Genomic DNA, 16712 nt, shown 5'->3' with positions numbered 1-16712 from the left:
AGTGAGCTCAGCACTGGGCCCGGGCACGGCTATGGTGATGACGTCCCTGCTCATTTCATCCTGCCTCTTGTTATGTGGAAATGAGTAATTCATCAATAAATTAAAATCATGATGCTTCAATTGCTAAGAGATTCTTGCTGTCACTAACACTATGAAAAGTGAGACGAGGCATGTCTTACCACGTGCGAACAGTGCGTTCGTTTACTGCGTAAAGCTGCATGGTGGTGTCGCGCATAAGGGTTGGACAGCTTAGCACCATGCTGCGGATGCTGTGGTAGTCACGGACGATGCAACTCCAGGGCAAGAACTCTTTCCTGCCCAACGCAGGACGTTGGCGGTAGATCCGAGCCAGCTCCTGGAAGATGGCTGCGACCAGCCTGCTGTGCGTCGGAGACGCTGCCGGACCTGCACCCAGTCTCAGGGCGGCTCTGGACACAGAAATGTGCAGTGTTAGATGAGAGCAGTGGTGTAAAGTAACACCAAGACATTAACTCAAGTTAAGTACAAATTCTTCAAAATTGTACTAAACAGTATTGTACAATACTTGAGTATTTCATTATTTTCTACTCCACTACATCTCAGAGGCAAATATTGTACTTTTACTCTACTACAATTGTTTAACCTTATAAACCTTGTAAATCATATTATATAACATACACTATTTTATACTACAGCTATTTGTTGCAAAGCGCTGTGAGCTTGTAGATCTGCCATTTCCAATAAAATAAAAACATACTTTTGGTTCTGTATGTATTTTAATGCCAACACTTTCATACTTTTAGTTTTGAATTACAGACTTACTTTTAATGGATTATTTATACTAGTAAAGAAGTGAAGAATGTGATACATTTTTCCACCACTGGATGAGAGCAGAGTCACAAAATACAAAACAATCCACATTAAAATGTACATTGAGCCAACACTCACCGCTTCACACTGTCCGCGCCTGGCACACTGCTCTTTCGGCCACCCATGTGGGCCTTGAACCTGCCCTTGTTCAAGGTGGTGCGAAAGTTGCGGGGGAAGGAGACCGGTGCCCTGTCAGCGTCTGACAGCTTCCGCCAAAGGCCAACGATCCTCACTGCTTGAGTGGGCCGCACGTACCGTTGGCCTTTTAGCTTCGCCAGCGCCGTGGCCAGATGCACCACGTGATGGTAGCCGCCCTTACCATCAGGCCCAATTATATCCTGTAAGAGAGGCCATAAAAAAATCATGAAGTCACACTGGATGCAAACAATGATTAAGAGAATAAATGGATGGAAGACCTAGATCGATTTACCTCCTCCTCCTCCTCCATCCGGGACGCTGTCGGGGCAGTGCCGTGCACGAGAAGCTGGTGACGTTAAGGATGTCCATAATTACAACACCAGAGGCAGTGCCACAGATCACGTTCAACCCAGAGTCAACTCAAAGAAAGGGTCGAACTCGTTCTTCTGCTACACCACAAAAATGTGGAATGCCTTACCGAAGGCCATAAAGGAGTGTGGATCACTAGCATCCTTTAAAAATGCCCTGAAAAACCACTTACAGGCAGCAGCCGTTCGCAACTGGTAAAAAACCTAGCCCAACCCTACCCTCCCTGCCCCTTCCTTGTATATACTGTACATACTGATTGTTTAGACTTACTGTTACCTGCCCCTTCCTTGTATATATTGTATATACTGTACTTACTGATTGTATAGACCTACTGTTTTCTTTTTTTCTTTACATATCTACTGCATAGTACTGTGTTCTATTTGTCTGTCATTCAATGTTATATGAGATACTTTAATGGTTTCCTGTTGAAATAAGCTTAGTCTTTTCATGGATCTCCTTTTAGTAGACCTTGTACCAGTGAACTGTACTGTCATGAATCTGTACATTTTCCTATGCAAACTTCTAATAAAGCCTTCAATCAATCAATCAATCAATGCAACTCGAGGTGCTCGAGGGGCAGTGTCTCCTGGAGGTCATCCTCAAAGCCCTCGTCAGCCTCCGCCGTCCAGGCCTCGTCGACCTCCTCCTGGACGCCTGGAGCATCTGGATCTCGGCCCGGGTCCTGCACCATCTGTCCCGTCTGGGAGAACAGATACTCCACCCCTAAGAGTTCCCCTGAAAACAACGCCACACAGTTCAATTAGTTCACTTGGCGCACTGAGTACACAATGAAATGAGCTTCTCCACAATATGTTTACCTGTGTACTCCCTGGGCTGTGTGTAATTCTCCACCAGTGTCTCACCCAACACCTCCTGGCTCAGCTGCTTCAAGGCGAACTGCAGCTTGGCACTGTAGACACAGAATTTCAAGTTAATCTAGTACTTACAAGAGCTAAATATCCTGTCTGTGTGTGTGTGTGTGTGTGTGTGTGTGTGTGTGTGTGTGTGTGTGTGTGTGTGTGTGTGTGTGTGTCTGTGTCTGTGTCTGTGTCTGTGTGTCTGTGTGTGTGTGTGTGGGCGGGCATACTTATAGCAACGCAGTGTGGATCTGCGGCCACCCTCCACTGCTTCCCTGGCACGGTCTTCGTTCCATCGAGCCAAGCCCTCCAACAGGTACACCTGAACATGGAGGCCATTGGCTGCAGTGCCTGTGACAAGGAGGCGAATGGGATTAGAAACTATTACAATAAACATTGGCTACATGCTTTTTCCAATTATTCTCTCTTGTTTAAGCCCCGAAATATACTTTATTGTGCATTGCATAAAAACAGCAAATCTACCAGGCACTAGTAAATGTTCTGTGTGAGACAAGGGCACACAGTTAAAAGTAAATCTGACATACGGTGGGTGACAAAACATACCTGGAACGAAGCAGCACAGATGGAGGTGAAAAGATTCCAGGGATGTAGTGCCTCTGGCGCACCGGTAGACGGGGAGTCGGACCCCTCCCTTAGTCATCTCTCCCGTCTTTGTGTAGAGCGGCACGTTCTCCGGGTCTCCGATACAGCGGAGATGGGGCGCTGCTCTGCCCAGATCAATTCCATGCTGGCCTGGTTAAAAAGGAGCATGCCCATGGTGTCCTTCAGGTCCCAGAAGGAATCAAGCACCTCCTGGATCTGCTTCTCCATGTCTGGCACAGCTCGCGGGCTGCGGCGACAGTGGAGGGCGAGCTCTCTGGCCGACAGGTGGATGGGGGCGTCCCCTCCCACCTCGGAGCGCTTGGCCTCTTCCAGGCGTGCGACATCGCCACTGTCCCACTGGAATATCGCAAATGACAGCCGTGCCATGAACGGGCCGAACAGGTGGTGGCTGTCGGTGGAGACGTACACCCCGGGAAAAGCGCCGCATTAGATGCCACACATCCATCCTGACTTCCAGCTGCCCCCAATCTGCAAACATGTCCTTCACACTGCCCTGTCCCGTGTAGGAGCAGCAGTCCCTGTCGACGTAGAGGACTTTAGGAGGGGCCACACCTGCCTCTCTGTACCGCCGCATCAGACCAACTGCCATGGGTTTCAGAGCTTCTGCGCCCTCTTTCTCTGTGAGCACAGAGATGAGCACCTGCCCATGCTCGTTGCCCACGTTTGTCACCCAGGCAGCCGAGCCAGCGCCGGCACCCTGCAGCTTCTTTGTTATCTAAAAAAACAGACATTAATAGTTGAGCTGTAGTGTTATCTTAGAAAAGAGATGGCAAACACAGGCTTTCGGCACACAAACCTTTGGCTGTGGCTAAAAACAGCCGATCTACAGTCTCTCAACACAACGCATTGTGAGCTTGTAGATTGGCTATTTTTGATAGGATGCCAGGCTTAACAAGTCTGAATATTGATGATATTATAATCAAAGCTTGCCTTCTTGGTGGAGTCCATCTTCAGGATCTCTCCGAAGAAGGATGTGATCCTGGCCTTGGTCTCCTCCAGCCTGGTGCAGGCCTCCCTGACGTACACGGACAGAAGCCAGGGCACGCTGGGAACAGGTGGCATGGGAGGAAGCGTCGCCTGGTGATGAGGAAAATCTTTCATCACACTCAGGTACAGCATGGACCGCGACATCCACTCCTCGGTGTGCTGCTCCAGAAGCTGGGCGCGGAGACGAGTCGGACTGTTGCCGAGAGTTCGCGACTTGAGGGTGGCAATGACACGCTTGTCAATGGACAACCTGGAACAAAGATTAGTTGTCACACACTCATACAAGCACCCGGTATGCTGTGAAATTTGTTACATGCTCCAAAGAAAGAAATCTGCTTACCTGTATGTGAGAATGGCTGGGAATTCCCTCTGGTGAGGAATGTCCAGCTGTTCCACCATGTCCGGGACCCAGGCTGCCACCTTCTTACTACACACAGAACACTCCAGGTACTCTGTGGCCATGTAGTACCAGCCATCTGTGGCCAACACCTTCCGGACAGTCCTGTACCACCCACCCCCACCCAGGTTCATTTTCTCATCACACACGCTCCCACCCGGCTTCTCTGCACGGCACTTGAAGGGGAATTCCAACCTCCTGTTTAGGTACAAGTCATATTAAAAGAAATGAAAAGCTCTTTCCGTAGGTAGTAGTACAAGAAAACACACTGTGCCAAATTTCACACATCCATCATACCTTCTTGGAGCCCACAGGAAGAAGGGGCGCTGAAAGAACACCGCGGGAGTGGAGGGGGGCTGATTGTACTTGGCCTGAGGTCCAGGGGGGAGCCACCACATCCGCTGTTTGTCAGCAAGGTCATACTTCGCTTTGACCGTGTCCCACTGGAGCACGGTGCGCCCCACCCAATCCTGCTGTTCCTCTGGCATCGATGAGGTCCACGCCGAAGGCAGCCTCTATAACAGCAATTTCAGTCAAAACACATAAATAAATGCTCCGTAGCGGGGCAGATAAATGCATTTTTGCACTAAAATACTTCAGAAGTGGAAAGAAACCTAAAACTTTTCACAAGTACTCCTTAGGGGTTGTTCCTATGATAAAACACATTAGACACTGAAAAATCAAAATGGCTGCCATGTTTCCAAGATGGCTGCCTCTGAACAGTACGCCAGCCAGTTAATGTCCGATTTTCATAATATTAGAGTTGTTTTGTAGGTTTTAAAACATCCTGAGTTCATTTATTACACTTTTAAAGCAGCCAGAATAACTTTTCTGACTTTTGGTTGGGGTCTTTCCTCACCTGGGACCCCCCAAACAGACCCCTGAGCCTATCTCAGTAATCGCATTGCTCCTGCTCCAGAGCAATGTTAAATTAGATCATAACTGAAGCATTAAAGTTGTTGTAACTGGGCTCTGAAAGCAAAAATTAGTAGTAGCAAATACCCAGGGGTCTTCCACAGGGGGTCCGGGACCCCGAGGGGGTCCTCAGAGTTACTACAGGGGGCCTGCCGAATCTTGATGGGGAAGTTCTTTTCTTTTTTTTAACTGTTTTAATTAGTATTCTCAGTATTATTTATTACATTTTTGTGTTAGACAGACAGGTTCACAGGTGTTACTGCAGGGATTGCAAGAATTAAGGTATTGCAAAATCTCACTTTGGGCGCGCAGTCTAACATGTCCATTTATTACGCTGCACCCACATTGACAACACAACACACACACACCTCTTTGTTATCATCACCCCCAAAAAACCCACACCCTATCCTCTTAAAGAGCTCACGGTCAATTGTACCCAAAGAAATTCACTATTCATGTCCTCCCTAATAGTGTTGACAATTTCCACTATAGCATTTGCAGGGAGGAGAGTGCAAGGCAGGTTATTGTTTGAGCAGCTGCACCGTCCCTTGTAACCTGCTTTGCAGCCACATTTGATGAGCTCAAGTACTGCCTTTGCAGCAGGGAGGGCAAGAAACCTGACTGTTCATACCCTCCACTCTCTGAATTCCATCTATTTTTTTCAATTGATGGAAGCTCAGGGCAATGTGTCAGGTATGACAAAGTAGGCATTATAATAGGATACCTTCATCAAGGGACATGATTTTGAGGAAGTGCAAAGTAAACACATGAAGAGGCTGATACCCCGATTCCTTATCAAGTCCTTGCCTCCGGTACAAAAAAAGGAAATTTATATATTCGAGTGAGTTCAAGTTATTGGATGTTACAAATGTCAAGGGTTCCTTTGCGTACATAGTTTTTCAGGTGCTGACTGGGGAGTAACATTTGTTGGAATCACCAAAAAGACATCAATGCCTACTTGATGATGATGATGATGACCAAGCCATTAACCGCTTCAAGGACCTTGGCAAGGTCATTGGCCATTCCTCCTGAGCTTATAAATGATGAGCTTCCATCAACATTGCAGTCGGAACATTTTGCATGCCATGTTTACAGTTCAAAAGGTCCAACAACCCTGGGATTACTCAGATGGGAACTATTTCTGTCAAAGAACTTGGAGGGTGAGATGCTACCTCCAACTCGTGCTGCACTGCTACCACATTACCTCCGCGCCAACTCTGTCACAATGCAGGATAAATCACCTGACCATACCATACCCTGTGCTTCCACCAATCGAAGAAAATAGATGGAATTCAGAGAGTGGAGGGTATATTCCAGTCAGGTTTCTTGCTCTCCCTGCTCCAAAGGCAGTACTTGAGCTCATCAAATGTGTCTGCAAAGCAGGTTGTAAGGGACGGTGCAGCTGCTCAAATAACCTGCCTTTCACTCTATGCTATGGTGGAGACTGTGTCAACACTATTAGGTTGGACATTGAAGATGATGATGATGAAGACGAATATATTCTGCATGTCTGAAATTACTGTATTGTAGTGAATCTCTTTGGGCGTAATTGACCATGGGCTCTAATAAGGTGAGGGTTTTGGGGTGACAATAACAAAGAGGTGTGTGTGTGTGTGTGTGTGTGTGTGTGTGTGTGTGTGTGTGTGTGTGTGTGTGTGTGTGTGTGCGTGCGTGCGTGTGTGTGTGTGTGTGTGTGTGTGTGCATGTGTGCGTGTGCGCGTGCGGTGTGAGTGCAGTGCAATAAATGGAAATGTTGTTCTGCGCCCAAAGTGAAAAGTTGCAATACCTTCATTATTGCAATACCTGCAGTAACAGCTGTCAACCATAACTGTTTAACACATTTGTTTTTATAAATAATACTGAGAATACTAATAAACCATCAAAGTACAATACATAAAACCAGGATACATAAAAACATTCGAAGTTTAAATTTTTTTTTAAAGATTTGGCAGGCCCCCTGTAGTAGCTCTGAGGATCCCCCCAGGGGTCCCGGACCCCCCGTGGAAGACCTCTGTTATTTGCTACTAGTCATTTTTTATTTCAGAGCATATTTCAGATCTAATTTAACATTGTTCTGGAGCAGGAGCAGAGCGATTAATGAAATAGGCTCAGGGGTCTGTCTGGGGGGTCCCAGGTGAGGAAAGACCCCAACCAAAAGTCAGAAAGGTTATTCTGGCTGCTTTAAAAGTGTAATAAATGAACTCAGGATGTTTTAAAACCTACAAAACAACTTTAATATTATGAAAATTCGATATTAACTGGCTGGCGTCCTGTAAAACATATCCAAAAAGGCGGCCATCTTTAAAACTGGCGGCCATTTTGAAAATTAAGTGTCTAATGTGATTTTTCTAAAGAATGACCCAAGAGGTACACTCTGTAAAATTTTGGTGCTTCTTTCCAGAACTGAAGTATTGTTCTCCTTAACTGCCCCGCTAAATAAACTTAGATCAGTAACAGTTGCATCAGTTGCAAAAAAACAATGTGTAACTCCTACGTCTTTGCCGGAGGCTGGCCTTTGGGAAACAAGCGCTCCTGGCCCCTGAACGGTGGCAGATGAGGAAGCGAACACAGCAGCCGCTGGTGTTGGGGCCCTGCCTTCTGCAAAGGACACAATCATTTGCTCACAGCCACTCTTTCAAGTCAAACGCATATTCACTGGGCAAAGCAAGAAAGCGTGTAATACCTTGTTAGACCATGAGGCAGACATGACAGTGTGGTGATTTGCATTAAGCCTAGGTAGGTATATGTTAGTCCGTGAAATGAGAAATGCAAAGCATGGCCTCGGGACAGAGTGATATGAGCGGCGACTGAGGGTGAAAACAATCAGCTACTATTTTCAGTTCAGGCTAGATGTGAAATGACAACTTTTGGATAGTATAGCTCTTAGACTAAAGGGATTATTCACAACACTGCTACATGTTCTAACATGCAGGGAACTACAATAAGCCACAGTGAAAGCATCGCAGCCCATGATAGTGCCTTAATTAGAAGAGCATGAAACTATGATGAAGAGATGAATGACATTACATTATCATCATGGATTCAGCCACATCAATTTCCTAGAGCAGAGAAGCCGTGCAGCTACAGATAACAAACGCCCAGGACCACACTTACCAGTTATATTACCTATGCTATGCTATGGTGGAGACTGTGTCAACACTATTAGGTTGGACATTGAAGATGATGATGATGAAGACGAATATATTCTGCATGTCTGAAATTACTGTATTGTAGTGAATCTCTTTGGGCGTAATTGACCATGGGCTCTAATAAGGTGAGGGTTTTGGGGTGACAATAACAAAGAGGTGTGTGTGTGTGTGTGTGTGTGTGTGTGTGTGTGTGTGTGTGTGTGTGTGTGTGTGTGTGTGTGTGCGTGCGTGCGTGTGTGTGTGTGTGTGTGTGTGTGTGCATGTGTGCGTGTGCGCGTGCGGTGTGAGTGCAGTGCAATAAATGGAAATGTTGTTCTGCGCCCAAAGAAACAACTTTAATATTATGAAAATTCGATATTAACTGGCTGGCGTCCTGTAAAACATATCCAAAAAGGCGGCCATCTTTAAAACTGGCGGCCATTTTGAAAATTAAGTGTCTAATGTGATTTTTCTAAAGAATGACCCAAGAGGTACACTCTGTAAAATTTTGGTGCTTCTTTCCAGAACTGAAGTATTGTTCTCCTTAACTGCCCCGCTAAATAAACTTAGATCAGTAACAGTTGCATCAGTTGCAAAAAAACAATGTGTAACTCCTACGTCTTTGCCGGAGGCTGGCCTTTGGGAAACAAGCGCTCCTGGCCCCTGAACGGTGGCAGATGAGGAAGCGAACACAGCAGCCGCTGGTGTTGGGGCCCTGCCTTCTGCAAAGGACACAATCATTTGCTCACAGCCACTCTTTCAAGTCAAACGCATATTCACTGGGCAAAGCAAGAAAGCGTGTAATACCTTGTTAGACCATGAGGCAGACATGACAGTGTGGTGATTTGCATTAAGCCTAGGTAGGTATATGTTAGTCCGTGAAATGAGAAATGCAAAGCATGGCCTCGGGACAGAGTGATATGAGCGGCGACTGAGGGTGAAAACAATCAGCTACTATTTTCAGTTCAGGCTAGATGTGAAATGACAACTTTTGGATAGTATAGCTCTTAGACTAAAGGGATTATTCACAACACTGCTACATGTTCTAACATGCAGGGAACTACAATAAGCCACAGTGAAAGCATCGCAGCCCATGATAGTGCCTTAATTAGAAGAGCATGAAACTATGATGAAGAGATGAATGACATTACATTATCATCATGGATTCAGCCACATCAATTTCCTAGAGCAGAGAAGCCGTGCAGCTACAGATAACAAACGCCCAGGACCACACTTACCAGTTATATTACCTCATTCACAATCTGCATTATCCATTGACAGCTAATGAATATAAATATAAACAGGCAGTTATCAAAATTGTAAATTCATATGTATGTGTTGTGCAAGTGTGCGTGTGTGTGTGAGCGAGAGTTGGAGCGTGCAAGAGTACTCACCCTGAGTTTCGTACTCTTGAACTGCAGCAGCAAGGTCCATGTCCTCTTCCTCCACGGGAGGACGGGAAGTGGATCGTGCTTTAACACAAAGAAATAAAACATGTTTGGATTTAGAAATTGCAACAAAAAAGCAGGACATTGTTTTAGACCCTGGTGAACATATTACTTACTTGAGGGCCGGGTGGGAGCTTGAGCTGCCCTCTCTTCGTCCCTGGCCAAAACATACGCCTTCACTCTATCCAAGGCAGTCCCAGGTTTGTCGATAGTCGCCCTCCTCAAAAAATTGACATACCTATACATACATGACAGACACAAAAGAGCGCTTAAGTCAATAACCCATCAACAATCCACCAACATTGCAGTCTTTGACACCAGTTTAAGTTATTGAATAAATGTCTGACATTGGTGACAGTAATCGACAAATAGCACTTTCAAAATTACAGCGGCAGACCAATCAACCTGGATAAAGCAAGAAGACTTATTTACATGTTGCTTCTCCAACTTACTCTTTAAGACGAGGGTTACTGGACTCATACAGAGCCTTGTAAGTGACACCTTTGTCCCTGAACGCTCCCAAGTTCACCAGCTCCTCGTCATTGGCCCTAGCCGTGATTGACCCTTCCGTGGCCCTGCGCACCCTGATGGCATCCCTCATCGGTTGGAAATACTGGGCATAGTTCTGGAGGGCATCTTTGTTGGCCATTAGTGGGGTGTTTGATGTGTCACCTTCTCTCTGATTCTGGTGAGACGCCAGGATCATGCACACCCAGCCCACATCATGGCTCAAGAGCCATTTGAATGTTTGACCGCGGTACTTCCCAAACTGGATCTCATGCTCACTGAGAACCAGTTTGATGTCCCCCGGGTCTTCATTGGCCGTGATGATGCGAACCTTCGCCTCCTTCGTCACCACCGCAGCCGTCTTCACCGTACCCCCCCTGGCTGACGGCAGGAGGGCAGCGGCCACCGTATCGGCCTCAGGTGAAGCCTTAAGGGTGAGCTCGCCAGTAGACTGGAAACGGAAAGCTGGACGGAAATCCATTCTACAAAGTGATAAGAGCGCGCGTGAGAGAGAAACCGTTAACAACATATTACAGCGGAAATATTGGATATTCCACAAGAGCAATACATAATAACTGTCTTAGGGACGGGTCGTTAAAAATTACCCCCCCTCCCAAGGAGGATTTTAGGGGAGGGTCATGCTATTTTGATTTTAATCTCGGGGAGGGTGATGCTATTTTAATTTGAGTGTCAGGGAGGGTCATGCGATTTTGAATAAAAAAATAGTCCAGGTTTTATAGGCCTATATATATTTTACTACAGCGTTCCTTTCAATAATACTATTATTTAATTAAGGAACGCTGTAGTAAAATATAACAATGATACCCCCCTCTGCTTCTCCTCAATGGTACATCCCAGCTATCACTGACGCGCTTCACAGAAGTGCGGAACTTCGGTGCTTGAATGAGCACAGAGCGGAGAGATGCTCTCAAAAGTTTGTGCACGACTCATGATTAGCCTATTGAGGGCTCTAATTGACCTAGTGCAACTTGACATTGTAATGGAACCAAATGAACCCTACCGGTCCATTTTCCTTTTTGGACAGTTGGTTGAGGGCTGGGATGAGCCAATGGATTTTATTAAATCAATGATGTTGGAGATGCGACACTCTCAGCCGTGTCTTGGACAGTAACAATTTATTAAATAATATAACAGGCTAATAGGTCTATCTGACTGCAGTGAATCCTTCTCCAAAACAATCAATACTGCCAGCAATTAAAAGACGTAAAAGGCCAGGTCGGATCAATTTGATTATTAATTAGTGCATGGGTCGCAGCTGGCTACTTCAGCTGAAACTGTACACTTTATCGTGTAAAATAAAGTCCAGGACCATTATGGCTTATGGTATTCCATTAGCAGACAACAAATGCATCCCCTTGTTTTCACCTAAAAACTGGATTCATTCTTCAAAATGTGGACTACATCACATCACAGATGCAGCGCACTCAAGGTAGGCCTAATTATTGTGGTTTATCCAGATGCTTTGCCATTAGGCTACTTACACGAGTAATGTAATGAATATGCTGACAGACAAACAGAATAAAAAGAGTCCACGAATCTCCTCCTCCGGCGCCGATATCCCGCCAGCAGCGTCAGTTCTGCAAATGCTAAGGTATGACAACATGGCTGTTGTCATGCACGTGTGAAGGCACGCATATGTAATACACCAGTCATGTTGACAATACTTAGCAACAAGCATGAGGAATTTATTTTAAGAAGTTAATTTTATTATTTCCCCTGTAATCAAGGTATGGCAGCTACCATACCCACACGTGTGCCTCTGTAATCCGTTCGCTGCCTCGCAGGTTATGCTTCTGTGTTGCAGATAGAAGACAGAACATTTTTTCCGACTTTATATCGCCCATCCCCGGGTGTGTGTGTGTGTGTGTGTGTGTGTGTGTGTGTGTGTGTGTGTGTGTGTGTGTGTGTGTGTGTGTGTGTGTGTGTCGCTGCAGTCGCTCTCTCTCAAAAAGCAAAAAGAGGAGAGAGCTCGCTAGAGATGTTGCATCTGTCCAAAAACAAAAAGGTCTCATCTCACAGTGCACTCTAACTTCTTCATAAAGATGTTAAACTTGGTCACACATAGGTTTGAGTGATTAGGCTACTTTGTCTAATGTGAAAACATTGTGATGGATAAAGACATGGATGTTACCTTGTGTGTTGGATCCAGTCAATTTGAAGAAAGTAAATAATCCAGCGTTTAATTTGAGGTGAGGACAATAAAAGCACAGGACTACGTTTTCATCACAACTGCTTGGCTGAAGACCCATTCTATAGCCTATTATGTCATTTTATCATTCAGACCAGCTGACTGGAGTGAGAGCTTAATTGAAATGAACTACATTGCGCAGTGAACTGGAATTAGGTGTATGATTAATCGTCTCGACAGCCCTAACTATAAGTTACGGTTTTAGGCATAATTTTACTGTGGTAAATGTCATGTTGTTAGGGGAGGGTCAATCTTTTTTTTTTTAATGCCTGGGGAGGGTCATTGATTTTTCCCCCAATTGAGAGGGAGGGCCATGGCATTTTATATCAGGGCTTATACAATTTCTCCAGTAACACCCCTCAATAATAATCGACCCCTCCCTTAAATATAGCAAAGAAATGTATATCTATAAGACACATTGGATATTATGACAAAACAGATATAGGCACAGACATAGTGAGCTTGTAGATCCGCTCTTTTCAAAAATATACAAACCTTATGTGGACACAGATTGAATTGTTATCATGCTCTAAGGCAGGTGTCGGCAACCTTTTTGACATTAAGTGCATTTTTTTCCTTCATTTTTTTGATATTCAGTGTGCCATATCAACATTAAGTTTAATTATGATAGCACATCAAAAATGTATATTTCCAATTGATTTTGACACTCAGGCTCTAATATATTACATTAGGATGTAGGCCTAATGATCTTATACTCAAGCAATAAGAAATGTATCACCCAGACTGTCTCCGCATTCAAAGTAATCAGTTTGAATGAATGTAGAATTATGCAGATTGTAAATGCAAATAAGGACTGTAGAAATGTTAAAAACAATACTGCACAAGATTCACATAATCATGGCAAACAAACTATGCACTGTGTTGGCTGTCTGTATAAGGAACGAAGGACTGTAGATAAGGTACAAACATTATGTTGGAAACAAACAAGGCTATATATTTTTTACACGTCTAAACAAAAAAGTGCGATGATAAATAGTCCACAAAAAACATACCTTTGTGCATCCACACACAAATAATAAAGAAATGGCGGCGCAGTGTACTAGAGAGAGTGACCGACTCCTAGCCAAGTCAAACTAGAACTGAACTGAAAGCAATCAAACTTCACTAAAATGAGGAGCACCTGTGATGGTCTGAACATCAATGAAACATCAAAGGAGGAGTCAATAAACATAACAGATCAACAATTATTAAGAGTCAGTGGATCTGTGTGGGCTTTCTAACCTGTTGATGAATGAACGTGCAGTTAATTGAAGCAGTATAGACTAAAATGTAGCCTATCTCAACCGTTATATACCTATCCATCTCTACCTGGGGTGCGTTCGAAAATGCCCACACCGAGCCCACTCACGCGTTAGTTTGTATTGGTCTATTGGCTAGTGCGCTCAGTGCTGTATTTTGCCCCTGGTGTCGATGATACGGTTCATTCTGCTGGACCTGACCATGTTATGACAACCGTCTTCATTAAGCATTTGTTTAAGAAATCATAGCTCCTTGCTGCGTAGCAGTGGAGTGAGAGGTTCCGAAAGGAGCTAAAGAAATCAGAACGTTTGTGTAGACGGGTCGCCAAATAGTTTCAAGGCCTAACTGTTTGGAAAACTGTGGGGAGCTGATGAGCTCGCGTTAAAGTCACATAAATAACGTTTTACTAACGTAAACACAGCCTACATTGACTAGACTAAAAATGTCCAATTAATACGGGTTGACAAGATGAATGATTAAGCTAAGGTAGGCTACACGTTTGAAATGGGTACCATATGCACCAGTTTATTCGAACGTTAGAACCGTGCCAAATTAACGTACAGTATATTATTGTTAAAATGACACACATCATGACAATATTAAGCTCTTCTTACCTCTATTCGCTGAGAAATTCTCTGCAAAGTAAAGTTGTCTGAAAAGAAGTTGTTGCTTCGTCAGGGAAGAATTAGGATGTGTGAACTGTGAAAGCTCGTCCAATGTCTTGGTCTGGAGGTCTCAACACTGGATGAGCAACATGGGCCTATACAGATGATTTGATAGGCGACAGCTGGGGGAGGGGTGTGTGTGTGTGTGTCACTGGCGCCTATTCAATGGAGCCAAGGGGAGCAATGGCTCCCCTTATTTGCCAGTAGGGGGAGCCCGGCTCCCCCTCTCTCCTTTTATTTATTTACGATCATATAATCACAAAATGTGATTAAGAAGAAGAACGTCAGAAATTCGCCTTGTTTGACCCTTTGAAGCACCCATAGTATGGCTAAGATGGCTTCTAAACCAATCACAGCGAATGGGGGGCGGGAGGTATAGGTCTACTCTACTGTGTTATATGCCAAGCCTGTGCCTTTAAGGGGGCGGGCTTAGGAGCAGTACGGGATGACGTTGACGCTGTGTTTTGGGACCAGCGCGGAAGTGAATGTGTGGGTGTAATGCTGCTGGGGAGAATATATTAGTGAGAAGTTAAGTTAATACAAGCGGATTAATAGTGAAAACGTGACGTTTATGCTGTATGTTCCTGCCTGGCCCTGGAAGTAATAAATCATCGTTATCTACACAGAAGTAGTATGGACTATTTGAATAAGTTACCACATGACACGAGCCAAGTTATTGCTACAAACAGTGGAAAAGGTAACAACTGGTTTCTCAACCAATCACAGTGACTGTCTGAACCTCGGCTGACAGAGCGCTGCACAACAACAAACAACACATGGCATGGCTTTATCTAAATAACAGAATGAAACAGTTGTTTCACAGTGGAATATGCTACCTGGGGTTAACTACAGACATCCATAGGACATGTGGATAGCTTTTACATTTACCATACGTGAACTAAACTTTTTGACGCTGTCAAAGAGGCTGGATGACATGGCACGTTGTGTTGTGTGCCTCCAAGGAACTTTCTTCTGGGCACCTCAATATAAAATTGGATATTTTCTTGTCATTTTCTCAAGGTAAGACATGGCTTTATTTAACTAACTGTTCACTGGAGTTAGCCAGCCTCTCCTCTCCTCCTCTGTGTGTGTGTGTGTGTGTGTGTGTGTGTGATGAGATGCTTGCTTGCTTGCTTGTAAATATTGTTAGCTGCTGTTTGCAGATCTTTGGTCATGGTTGTGGACTTGTGGTTTTGTTGTGTTGTGTTGTGTGTTGGCTTGTTGGGTGCCCCGCGGACCGCGGTGCGTGTCCGAGCAGTGCTCGACTCATTTTAGACTCATTTTAGACCCATTTAGACCCATTTTAGACCCATTTTAGACGACTTTATAACTGCAAATAACCGATTTTTCGCGGCGCCGCTTCGCGGCGCCAAAAAAAAAAAAAAAAAAAAACTATCCTGGATTTGTGCTCCCCCTAGTGGAGACAGAGTTAGGCGCCGGTGGTGTGTGTGTGTGTGTGTGTGTGTGTGTGTGTGTGTGTGTGTGTGCGTGTGTGCGTGTGTGTGTGTGTGTGTGTGTGTGTGTTGTGCGTGCGTGCGTGTGTGCGTGTGCGTCCACTGCACCTATTTTTAATGTTTTTTTTTTTGGTTGCATAGTTCAATCACTCTAAGGGAAAATGCTGCTTGTTGTCCCAAAGCGACTGCAAATAAATTAGGCTACTGCTGACATATCAGTCGTGTAAAAAAGTACTCACATATAAGTAAAAGTATCAACACTGCAATAGGCCTATAGAAATACTCTGTTACAAGTAAAAATCCAGAATTCAAAACGTACTTGAGTAAAATTATTAAAGTAGGCTATTGGCATCAAAATGTATACCAAAAGTAAAAGTACAAAATGTTTGAAAATAACAGATCTACAAGCTCACAAGCGCCGCGATGTGATCATGTGATGCCTTGTGAGCTTGTAGATTGTCTATTTTCAAATAGCCTAGGTATAAAATAGGGCTAATGTGGATTCATGTATGTTTTATAATATAATAATTTATATGTGCAAAGTTCTAGTAACTAAAGTTTTCAAATAATTGTAATGGAGTAAAAGTACAACATTTGTACCTTAGATGTAGTGGAGTATTGAAAATCAGAAACACTCAAGTAAAGTACAAATACCTAAACATTGTACAAGTAAATATACTTTGTTACTTTCCAACACTGCATGGTATACCCTGTATACTGTATGTGCACACACTGTTTACACAATGCTGTACCCCCTCAAACTGTAGGCCGACAGTAAAGAAAGAGAGAGAAAGAGACAGTGTCCAAGCTATGAAGCTATATAATATTCTAATATTATGTTCAAGACTGCTTTACTTTTTAAATTAGAATGAAGCTTCTAAAACTAATGATTTAACCAAACCAAT

The sequence above is a fragment of the Nannobrachium achirus genome, assembly GCF_963921795.1.
Source record: "Nannobrachium achirus genome assembly, chromosome: 14".
Classification (NCBI taxonomy): Eukaryota; Metazoa; Chordata; class Actinopteri; order Myctophiformes; family Myctophidae; genus Nannobrachium; species Nannobrachium achirus.
Note: the sequence above shows the minus strand (reverse complement) of the source record.